The sequence below is a fragment of the Nicotiana tabacum genome, chromosome 20 (genome assembly GCF_000715075.1).
Source record: "Nicotiana tabacum cultivar K326 chromosome 20, ASM71507v2, whole genome shotgun sequence".
NCBI lineage: Eukaryota > Viridiplantae > Streptophyta > Magnoliopsida > Solanales > Solanaceae > Nicotiana > Nicotiana tabacum.
The window spans coordinates 99,214,162-99,226,784 of record NC_134099.1 but is presented as its reverse complement, the minus strand read 5'-3'; the positions used below and the strand labels follow the sequence as shown (position 1 = coordinate 99,226,784).

The 12,623-nt window shown below is 37.5% G+C and overlaps 1 long non-coding RNA gene across 1 annotated transcript; it reads right to left on the bottom strand.

The window, feature by feature from the left end:
• Window positions 1–1,967: 1,967 nt before the first annotated feature.
• Window positions 1,968–6,761, bottom strand: LOC142174891 (uncharacterized). The gene is made up of 2 exons (XR_012703971.1): window positions 3,460–6,761; window positions 1,968–3,356 (listed from the first exon to the last, which is right to left on the bottom strand). It is a non-coding gene; the product is annotated as an uncharacterized LOC142174891 (long non-coding RNA).
• Between the last annotated feature and the right edge of the window lie 5,862 nt (window positions 6,762–12,623).

Sequence of the window (12,623 nt, the reverse complement as noted above, 5' to 3'; positions counted from 1 at the left end):
TCATACAAATCAAACTTTGGCATCTTAAATCCCACAAGCAATTGAACATCGGGAAATAGACATAGATCCTTGTAGGATACGCTCACCTGGCCTCCCAGTCCCTACATGTTTCTAAATGACTGCTCCAGGCTTCTAACCTTCTTGAACATCTCCTCATGCTCTAAGTTTTTAGGTGGTTTCTCAGTCTCAATAGGGAGGTCAAAACGAGGAGTATAGGAGTAAGGCTCTAGGGCCTTGAAAGTAGGCTCCAGGGGGTAGTATTGGTTATCATGGGTTTGGAATAAGGGCTCACTGGAGGATCGATGGAGTGTAGCGGGTGGGTGCACCACAAAGACAGGGGAGGCTGGTGGAGGAGGGTATGGGACTGGTTTGGGTGGTGGTGCTTGTGAGGTTTAGGAAGTGGTGCCTTGGTAGTGATGGTAAATGGGAAAGCTGGGAGACGAATCAACAGTGGACAGTTCTTGGGATTGAGCCAGTGGCTGGACGAAAGCAGGGTTGGTGAGGTAGGATGGTGGTGGATGCCCTTTTACCCATGCCTGGTACATCTCTGCCATCTAGTGTTTCAGCTTATATAACTCTTCTTCCAGATTAACATCAGATTCTTCCCCCTCTTTTGATGGATCAATAAAACTTGCATCCAGTTCTTGGTTAGCCATGATCAACTTGTCTTTGGACCTGGTATTGTACGGGTGAGTTTCTAGAATGCCAAACAAACTAACCACCTGCCTGGACTTGATGACAACAACAAACTCGTTAGCGATTAGAGCTTAACAGATAGGCAACCGCACGTTGGGGATGCAATGAACCTAAACAGTTAACCATTTCTATTATGCATTTGAACGGGTACTTGCGTTCTCTCGACTTTCACTAAGTTTCATTTTGCAACTTCTCTCTTTATTTTTTCTTTCATTCTTGCTTTTCTTTGCTCGGTTCTTGCTTTTTTTTATTCCCTCATTTTTCTCTCTTGTTTTGCCATTATTTCTTTCCACGATTTTCTTGTTTTTCTCTCTTTTGCTTTTCCTCTTTTTTTCTTCTTTTTTATATGATCGAATCCTATGGGGATTATCTACGTATTATGACGCCACATGAATCAGACCAAGTGTAGTTCTGGGATAAAAATAAAACAAACAATTTTTTTGGATTATCAAATACTTATAAAATAAAAACGTCTTGACTACAACGACTCATCCTACAAAAATTAATCATAAAAATTAACAGACTCGAAAAGAGGGACTAACAGACTCTAACAGAAAGATGAAAATACAAACTCGAAAATAGACTAACAGACTCCAACAAAGAGAATGAAAATTAAGAATACATCAATGCCTCAACTGCTCCAAGGGCCCCGGGACATCAGTTGGTCTCGCTATGGCCTATGCGCAAGATCCCCTTGCAGACGCTCTAGGTTACTCATTACTTGTCGAACAACGGTCATTACCGCAGCAAAGAAGGTGGTTCTAGTCATGTCTTCACATTCATGGCACTTCATGATGATGTAGTCAACAATTGCTCTAACCCTCTCCCTGATGATACCCTTTTCTTGCAGCAACCGTCCAACCTGCTGAGACATGGCCCCTAAAACTTGTTCAACTGTATGGTTTTGTTCTTGAAGCTGCTACAGGTCATTTTCTAACTGTGACATCAGTGCATAATAGTGTTCTCTTTCTGCTTTGAAATCCCTTGCCTACTTAGCCATTTCGTTCTCAAGGACGGTGATTTTTTTCTTCAACCCCACGATTCCATTGTCATATTTCTCTTTTAACTGTTTGACCAAGCGTGCTTGTTCCTCCGCAGTTTTAGCCAATTTTCTTTGAGCTCTTGCCAGTTCGCCTTCGGCCTTGTTCAGATCAAAGCCATATTTACCCACCTTCTGCCTAAGGTTACTTATAAACTTTTCATCTTTTGCACTCCTAGCGGGGTTTTCCGCTGCTATCTTAATTTCCTGAATTTGGGCTCGTAGGGTGTCATTTTCTTTGGCTAGCTTTTTCTTTTTACCCTCATCCGCAGCGGCTTGCAAACCATTCTCAAATTGAAGATCTCTAACTTACTTTTCCAGCTTGCTTATGGTGTCCCTATACTCATTTTCTTTGGTCAACCAATCCCATTATTCCTGTGACGCCTCGACAAATTCTTGAAGATGGGATCTTTTGGTTGGTCTTCCAAACTCAACACTTCTTTTGTACCATGCGAAGTAATCGGGCGAGACTTCACCCTTGGATAGATCACACACTTGGGTGCTTACTGTCAAGTACTGACACTCACTCCAGATCTGACGAACTGTCGCTTCATGAAACTGACCATTAGAACTGATGTCGACTACCTGAGTACTAAGGTCTTCGTCCTTTGGAACTATTTGACATCTCCCCAGCTGTCTCAAAACCCGGTACGGAGCATAAGGCTGTATACTTCTGAGACCCATCAGGAAGAAGTGAGGACCGGTAGCAGGTATATATATGATTTCATCAGTAGGAAGCTAATCCAACTTCCCTTCTATTTGATTGGCAGTGACGGAATGGAGGCAAGATATCCATTCTGGGACCCCTTATGGCATGTTGAAGCCATCAACCCTTGTATAAAACTTCTCTATGTAGCTTTCTCCCGTTGACCCATGGTTCATGTACTGGGGACAATGACATAGATGCTCGATCATCCACATTTGTAGCAACAAGTTACACCCTTCGAAAAAGTCTACCCCGGCTTTGCAGGCTGTGAGAGCTCAGAATATTTCAGACACTATCATGGGTGCGAGGGTGCTTTTGGCCTGGGTAAGCAACGTGTTGACGACCCCAGCTACACGTACATCAATATTTTCGTCCTTCCTGGGAAACACTGAAAGACCCAAAAATACTACCATGAAGGCGAATCATCTATGCTCTTCCCATTTTAGTCGATTCCCTTTGCTGCAAATTTTGCTCTCCGGGTTTTCGAATCCCCTTATGTGTCCGTACCGCTGATATATGAACTGTGGAGTAGAAAACCCAACCGCCAAATCTACATATTCGACTCCCCTGCTTATTTTTAGCAAATCAAGAAACTTGTGAGAGGTGACGGCTCTCGGGGCAACCAGATATTTATGTCTCAAAGCTTCGGTACTCCCAACATAACCGACTATCTCTTCTAAAGTGGGTGTGAGTTCAAAGTCCGAGAAATAAGACACATTGTGTGCTGGATCCCAAAATGTAACCAATGCTTTTATTATGTTTCCTCTAGCCCTGATCTTTAATAACCCGGTAAGACACCCCAAGTACTGGTTGACCACATCTCGTCCTGATTTTCCCAGATCTTCCTACAACATGTACAGTTCCAAAGGAATCTTGGACATGACCTTCATTGGTAAATTTTGACTCGTGCTCATTCTGCACATTTAGGTTAGGGTGATTGGTTTACACACAAAGTGAATCTCATTTGAAAAACTGACAAAAGGGGTTATTTTGCAAAAATCTAAGAAAACAAGGCTACCTTTGCGAATACGGCCCTTCAACACTTTGAAATGGAAGTTTTTAGGGTTGTGCTCGCTAAGTGGCCAAAATCTGACAAAACACAGTCAGCGGCTATTCTTGCAAAAACAGCCTTCCGGCGTCCCGTCGGGACATTTGGCCATTTAGACAAGAACGGCATGACCCATTTTATTTACGACAGAATGACGATGCTTCATATATTTTTTCCAAAATTTTCAAAAAGCGGGGTTGGACCCGATGAGGGTTGCCTACGTATCCTACATCCGGTGAGAATCAAACCTGCGTAGTTCGGCCAATTTTGACACAACTGAAAATAAAACACTTTGAAATGATTTTTCTACTCTTTTTCTTTGTCTTTTTTCGAAAAAATTTGACAGAATTTCGGGATGTTTTGGATACCGGATTTTGGGCAACGGATAAAATTTTCTCCCATTCTCCGCATGTGGTCTCTTTTTTTCTTTCTTTTCTCTAACAAGTTTTAGTTTTTCTCACTTAATCTAGAAGTCGGTCAACATGTAGTCCGAAACAAATTAAATGCACAGGTAGCACATAAGAATGCGTCAGGTTGGTCTTTTATTTTCGGGTACGTCTGTCCTAGACGGACCCAACCCCTGTGTTGAGTCCCCAAAGTCAAATGCATATGATGCAAACAAGCATTCCTACTAGAGATCCGACATGAGGCTGAGTTATTCTAAGTTCAAAACCTGGGTATGTTGTTCTAGACTTGTGTACCCGAGCGGACAACTCGAGGCAAGGGGGGCTACGTACCGGGTACCAAAAGGCCATCCGGCTTTGTAACTTGTCCGAGCCTCTTCTTAATTTAAGGTATGACACTAACAAAAGAGGAGTCACGCCAGTGTGCACATCCCCAAAGATGAGAAGAGAAGGGTTTCGTAGCAGTTTATATACAGTTCAGATAATATCAAAGCGGTAAAAAACATCACTTAGCACATTAGGCCCAAACATGTAATAAAAATAGATAATAAATAAAATTCAAATATAACAATTATTCTAAGCTCGAATTCTTGAATCCTGAACCAGATATTCTGGGTTCTAATCCCCAGCAGAGTCGCCATAGTTATCACACAACCTTTTTCTACCCCCGGAAGGGTATAAGGGAATTTTTTCCAATTCAAGTGACAATCAAAACGGGATTATTTATATTAAAATTCAGAGTCGCCAATTGGGATAATTTATTGTGTCCCAAGTTACTGGTTTAAATCCCGAATTGAGGAAAGATTGACTCTGTTTTACAGTCCGCGAACACAGAAATCCGGGTAAGGAATTCTGTTAACCCGGAAGAAGGTGTTAGGCATTCCCGGATTCCGTGGTTTTAGCATGGTCGTTCAACTATTATTAATTGGCCTATTATCTGATTTACTACATGTTTTAAACCTATTGCATTTTTAGCTTTTTTAAACCGCTTTTAATTAATTATTGCTACATATTGCGAATCATGTCACGGAAACCGTACCTACGATCCACAACATGTTTAATTTTTAAAGATTAAATTGTGGTCGGGTCACATAAATGTACCCCCGGATTTTAGTAATTAAGTGTCACGACTACATCACGGGAGCCGTACCTGTAGCAACGACAATTATTTAATTAACACGCCTAAAGCAAACTACGAAAATTCAATGCAATTTCTTTACTAATATTTTATTTATGTGAGGGCCATAGGTCATGGATTTTATTTGTGTATGGCACACCTCGAGTTATTTTAAGAAGTAATAGTTCTTGATCTAAATTTGTGAGGGCCATGTATAATAAATTTAAAGCATGACACACCTCAAGTTATTTTAAGAAAGAGGGTTATATAAATTTTAAAAGGGCAAACTAAAGGTATTCCTATTTTAAACTAATTAAAATTGATTATCACAACCACGTCATGGGAGTCGTACCCGTAGTTGTAATAATTTAATTGCGTGCCTAGAAGCAAACTACGGTGTTCCTCATTAAGCGAAAGAGTTGCAACCTCCATATCAAAATGCATGAGCATGTTCCTCCTTATTACAGAAAAGATAACTTTGTGTACACCTTAGTTGTGAACCTCATTTTACCTCTTTTAACATGAAAACAAAAATTTCAATCCAATCTCAAAACTTCTTCTCTACAGTCTACAATTCAGACGTTAACATGGCTCCAAGATAAACAGATCTAGCAAACATAACTCTAGTGAAATTTAGATTATTTTCTGACCAACTAGCCTTTAAATCAAAACATGATTTTTCTGCATAAGAAAGAAACACAATAGTAAATCAAATAAGTACTAAAGTAAGATCACAACCTGAAAGGGAAAGATGCTAAATCTCCATGAGACAAACAAAAATCACAAGAATCTTTAGGCAAACAAAACCAGCAAACGACTTAGACAACAACATGGTCGAACTAAAACCCCATTTTTTTTTTTTGTTAACCCATATCACAAACAAACACCAAGATGAGCACATAAGAATCCGAACACTAGAAACATACAAAGCTAAGCATGATTATAGAATTAACAGTTCCAAATCTTCACTTATACGCTCAAAAGAGTACAAAGGGAATTCGACATACCTAGTAGCAGAAAAATTACCCCAATAAAGTCTAGAGCTGGAAATGAAGGAGCACAGGTATAATTTGACAGCACAAACACCAAAAAAATCAGCGGACTAACGAACAGCAATTCCAACAATTTTGAGAACCAGAAATCAAGAGAAAGAACCAAGGCTAAAAGAACCTCTGTTTTAGTGACCTCTTTTTTAATTTTTATCTTAAACATGAAATAAACTCGAATAAAAGATGAACTCAAACCATTTTTCTCTTTTCATATGTTTTTCTGGAAAGAAAAAAAAATAAGCAGACTAAAAGAAATGGCTTGAAGAAGGTGACAACTCTTAGAACCCTAGAATTTTTCCTAGATTTTATCTCTGATTTTTTCTTCGATTTTTTCTCTGATCTTTTTCCTCACCTAGCAAACAGAACTTACCTCTTATATATAGCCTTCAAAAAATCATCAAGTTTTTGCCAAAAATCCGAAAATCTTCAGGTTTTCTGGACAATTTTTGGGACAAATGGAAGGCGTGGATCAATTTACATCTATCCACGGCTCCCATTCATCAAGCAAATCGTCCTTTCGTACCAAAAATCGTGCGATTTTGAGAGAATATTTGTATTCTTTCTGACAAAAACCGTTGGGAATCAAATGACGTGGAGGGGAAGGGTCCCATTTGAGTGAACTCGCCTGAGTTCCAGGCGAGTTGAGGGCTGAGTCGAGGAGAAAGAAGGTGAACAGTAGACAAGGGCGTCATTTTCTGATTTTCCTAGGTACATGTTTGATTAGAGAAATATTATAAGAGAGGTTTTATATGGAGGGGAAATGGGCGGGTCGAACCGGCGGGTTTGGTCCGGTTTGTTTGGACTGGGGCGGTGACTGTTTGCGCTGGGGAATTAATTTTGGGGGGAGAAAATCTTTGGGCTGAATTAAAGATGGCCCAACTCCGAAAATGAAACCCCTTCTTCAATTTTTCTTTTATTTCTAATTTCCTTTTCTTTTTCTTTTTCTTTTTCTTTTTCTTTTTTCTTTTAATTAAAAATCCTAAATTATCTAAAAATGAGAAATTAAACTAATTAGCTAATTATAAAAAAATTATAAACAATACTTAATTCTAAATTAAAAGAGAAAAATCAATAAGGTAAAAATTAAAGGACAAAAAATGTAAAAATGAGCTATTTTTTTTTTGTAATTTTCGAATTTCTATAAAACAAATAATTACTGATTAATTCTAAAAATGTAAAAACAAATCCTAAATGCAATGCATGATATTTTGATATTTTTTATGATTTAAAAAAAATTAAACATGCACAGAAATGCAAATAATTAAGGAAATTCTATAAAAATTCCTAAAATGACAAATAATCAAAAGAAAACCTATTTTCTTGGGATTTTATCGGAGTATTTCATATAGGGCAATAATCACATGCTCATAGTAATACCACACCTTCTCCACATCCGCAATCTTTTCTATTCATCTCGAGGTCTTCCTCTCCCACTGATGGGATGAACCTCGACGCATGCTCCCAATGTCCTGGAACATTGGGAGGTCTCCCCAACGTAATATCCCTTTTCGAGGCAAGACACCTCGAGGCCCGCTCATCGGGCACCGGTAGTGTACCACCGACCGAATGTGGGACGTAGGCAGAACCCCCTCTCTTTGGTGGGTGGATGTCGACGTATCAGTCATGGCTGTTGATACCCAATTTTTCCCAAAATATTTTAAAATTGCATATATACCTTCAAAATCATGCATTAATAGAAATTGGTATTTTTCTATAATTTTTCTTTATTTTTATTAATTTATCCTACATTTTATTACCAATAAATAATTACAAAATGGCATTACAAATGATTTCAGAAGCATCTCTTGATCTAACTTATTATTTATGGTCTTATTTAAACCACATTATTCCATAATTAGCCAAATTGTCAACTTTTGGCTGTAATTGCAATAACTTTGCAATTATAGCCCAATTATATGATTTCATACTATTTTTTGACCGAAAATTGATCATTTGTATTTTTAAATACTAAGTAATCATTTTTAACTATTTTCTATTCATAAAATTCATTTTTTTATAATTATCATCTATTTTTATAAATTATTTTATTCAATTTAATTGAGTATTTAACAAATAGCCCCATTTTATTTCAATTTTAAGCCAATTAAACCAGCCCCAAAACCCCAATTAAATCAGCCCAATACCCAGGCCCAAACCTAATCCTACCCGACCCAATTCAGTCCAAATCATGGTCGTTGATCATTTCTGATCAACGGTCCAGATTAATTCCTTCCTTAATTAACCTAAAACACTACCCCCCAAACCCTCATTCTCTCATCACTCTCCGTCATCTCACCCTCTCATTCTCTCTCAAGCCCTCTGCTAAACCTAACCTTCTACTCGCCAGATGTTGGTTTGCCGGTATGGTGGTTTTACCACCACCCCTAGCCTCCATGGTCCCCCCCCCCACACACACCGGATTCTTGTCATCTCGAAGGTCCTCAAGGGACCGGTGGCAGTTCAACTCACACCTATGGTCTGTGCTCACCGTTCTAGGCCACCTTGGCCCGTCCGAGTAAGATCTTTCTATTTTTCGGCTAGATCTATGGCTTCTAAGCCGGAATCTCTCAATCTCTGGTTCTCTCTCTGAAACCCTGGTTTTGACTCTTGATTTATAAGATCTGTAACAAGATCTGAGTCTATTCGAGTTATCTTTACTGTTTTCTTAAGGATTTCTCCGATTTCTTCTAAAACAACTCTTCGTCTTCAAACTAGGGTTTCTTGACCCCTTTCAAAAACGGCTTTTCCTTATGATTTTAGCATTTTTCTATGATTTTCGCCATGTTTAAACGTTTATTTTAGTTTTCTCCTTTTATCCGAGTTATTATGTTAAAGCCCTAAGTTTCTTGGGTTTGGCCTGTGATTCTGGGTTCGTTTTGATAATGTGTTCAACTAATTTCTATGTGATTCTGTGATTTTTACCCTATGTTTGCTTGTTAGGGTTCCTGATTATGGTTATTCCTGCCTATTATGTGATTTTACCCTGTTTTGTTCATCAATGTTTCTGATTCTTCACTTTTCCTACCTGTATCATGCTTATTCTATAATTCAGATTATGCTCTATATGAATCCCTAATTCTTATTTGATTTTTTGCCCTACTCAACTTTTTAGAGTTCTGATTTTGCTTACTATGTACTTGTTTTCATAAAGTTGTGCTAAATCAGTGCAATTTTCTATTTTTGAATCCTTAAGTCTTTGTGATTGATACTTTACTGATTTCGCATGATACTCTCTACTGATTTTTAACCTTGTAAAATATTTTCTGGCCTTATTCTATGGTCAATTATGATATTAATTGATTTCTTAAGTATTTTCCTTGATTGAAATATGATGAACCTAGCCTCTATTACATGTTGTGTACTTGTACTATGCTGAACATATTTCCTTATTCGTTATGCTCAGCCTTATACGATTTCCTTCTTTATTTGTCACATGTTTATTACCATTTGAAGTTAACTCCTCAATTGAAGGGAGTACATACCTTGATTTTATGCTGATTGATTCTGAGTCCCCATAATTACCGATGAACTTTAATTTTTACCTTATTTGCTACCTGCTTTTAAACTATATATACACTCTCTCTCATTAATACAAACACACGAACACTTTGGTTCAAAACTCTCTCTCTCTCTCTCTCACTAAAAGCTCTCTTCTCTCTTTTTTGATTACTTACTACTGTTCTAAGTTAGTCGGCTGCAAGCCAAGGCTAAATATTGTGCTCTCCTATTCTTCACTTTTTGTTTGTTGTCACCTTGGCCCGTCCGAGTAAGATCTTTCTATTTTCCTGCTATATCTATGGCTTCTAAGCCGGAATCTCTCCATCTCTGGTTCTTTCTCTGAAACCCTGGTTTTGACTCTTGATTTCTAAGATCTGTAACAAGATCTGAGTCTATTCGAGTTATCTTTACTGTTTTCTTAAGGATTTCTCCGATTTCTTCTAAAACAACTCTTCGTCTTCAAACTAGGGTTTCTTGACCCCTTTCAAAAACGGCTTTTCCTTCTGATTTTAGCATTTTTCTATGATTTTCGCCATGTTTAAACGTTTATTTTAGTTTTCTCCTTTTATCCGAGTTATTATGTTAAAGCCCTAAGTTTCTTGAGTTTGGCCTGTGATTCTGGGTTCGTTTTGATAATGTGTTCAACTAATTTGTATGTGATTCTGTGATTTTTACCCTATGTTTGCTTGTTAGGGTTCCTGATTATGGTTATTCCTGCCTATTATGTAATTGTACCCTATTTTGTTCATCAATGTTTCTAATTCTTCACTTCTCCTACATGTATCATGCTTATTCTATTAATTCAGATTATGCTCTATATGAATCCCTAATTCTTATATGATTTTTTTCCTTACTCAACTTCTTAGAGTTCTGATTTTGCTTACTATGTGCTTGTTTTCATAAGGTTGTGCTAAATCAGTGCTATTTTCTATTTTTGAATCCTTGAGTCTTTGTGATTGATCCTTCACTAATTTCGCATGATACTCTCTATTGATTTTTAACCTTGTAAAATATTTCCTGGCCTTATTCTATGGTCAATTATGCTATTAATTGATTTCTTAAGTATTTTTCTCGATTGAAATATGTTGAACCTAGCCTCTATTACATGTTGTGTACTTGTACTATGCTAAAAATATTTCCTTATTCGTTATACTCAGCCTTATACGATTTCCTTCCTTATTTGTCACATGTTTATTACCGTTTGAAGTTAACTCCTCAATTAAAGGGAGTACTTACCTTGATTTTATGCTGATTGATTCTGAGTCCCCATAATTACTGATGAACTTTGATTTTTACCTTATTTGCTACCTGCTTTCAAACTATATATACACACTCTCTCATTAACACAAACACGCGAACACTTTGGGTCAAAACTCTCTCTCTCTCTCTCTCTCACTAAAATCTTTCTGCCCTCTTTTGTGATTACTTACTACTGTTCTAAATTAGCCGGCTACAAGCCAAGGCTAACTATTGTGCTCTCCTATTCTTCACTTTTTGTTTGCTATCACTTTACTGGTATGTCTTGATTTTAATTCAAGTTCTAAAACCAATATGTTTCATTTACTGCTTCTGCTTATCATGTTTCTGATTTGTTCCTATCTATGGTTCTGTTGTTCAATGTGTAATTGACATGCTTGCATTATAGATTCATCTAGCATGCTATTTCTACTCCCCTGGTAGTCTGTTTCAATATGACCGTATCCTGCTTTGAATACTTGCCTATTTGTTGTCCAGTTTTGACATGCACTTACTTTGTAAACTGAACTGTCACTTTAGATGTTTGATTCTATGATTGTTTCTGAAATCTATCCTGTGTTGATATCACTAGCTATTCCCTAATCCCATAAACCCTCACAAGGATTGCTATGCTCTTGTATCTATGTGTTTGCCTACATGACCTATGTGTCCCCAAATCCCTTGACCCCTATTTGTGGTTGCTGAACCTGCCTTGGTTCTATGATCTCTGGTTGTGTGTGAACCTGTTTTGGGGGTGCTGTGTTGTTTACTACTCCACTCTCTTTTCAAAACTGTCTCTATTATTTTTACAAAATTATTTCAAACAAATCCCTTTTCAAACTGTTTCCTTGCTTAATCTTTTCAAGATCTCTCACATCTACTCTTAGGTTTTAAGTTCTGCCCCTCTAATGTATGACTGCTTAGGGATCCTTATGAGATACCTTTAAACTCTGATACATTAGAGTTGGCTCTTCCACACTGCACTACTCAATTGTGACTATGAAATCTAAGTATGAGTACTGCCCAGGATTTCTTGAGGTCCTTAGGGATCTCTGACACACCAGGATTATATGAAAGGATATGAAGCAATCTGGTATTGGAACTTTTGCAAATTCGGGCCTATTGTTAGGCTCCCTATAGAGCAACTTCTTCTTTTCTTATCTAATTATGTAATTCATTCAATATTGGCCTGTAATAATTTGTAAACAAACATTGGGGTTTGGATAGTGAAAATGGGAGGGTAGTTATGCATGCTATAGATTTCAAATGGGTAGAAACCATCTTTAGGTTTATATCCTCCTGTATCTGCATTCGAATTCATGTTTAGGACCAATACATGCAAAGCATATCATATTAGAAACCATGCTCCTAGGTTCCATGTCTACTGCTTTCAGCATTTCATTTTGACATCACTATTATCACTTAGAAATTATGTTTCTAGGATAAACGACATTAGAGATAAACTGTCACCTATGCGTTTTGGAATCATGTTGTAACCTGTTGTGCATTAGAAATCCTGCTTTAGAAATTCTACATATAAGTCATTGTGAACTTTATACATGCATCTTAGATACCATGCTTTAGGACCTCATTCGTACTTGCTCCAGTCACATCTAGTGTAAACCACTGATTATGGAAGATGTAAAAACAGCTTCACATTTGATTATCCTATTTAAAATAAACTGCTAATAATCCCTACATTTTATAACACTTAGAACAGTATGCTTTAGGTAAATAAACTCTTTCATTGTTCTAATGGTTCTGGTAACAATCGTGCATTATCCTACGCCTAGGCAAGCCATAGGTAATCCAATTTCTTGTAAAACGGGA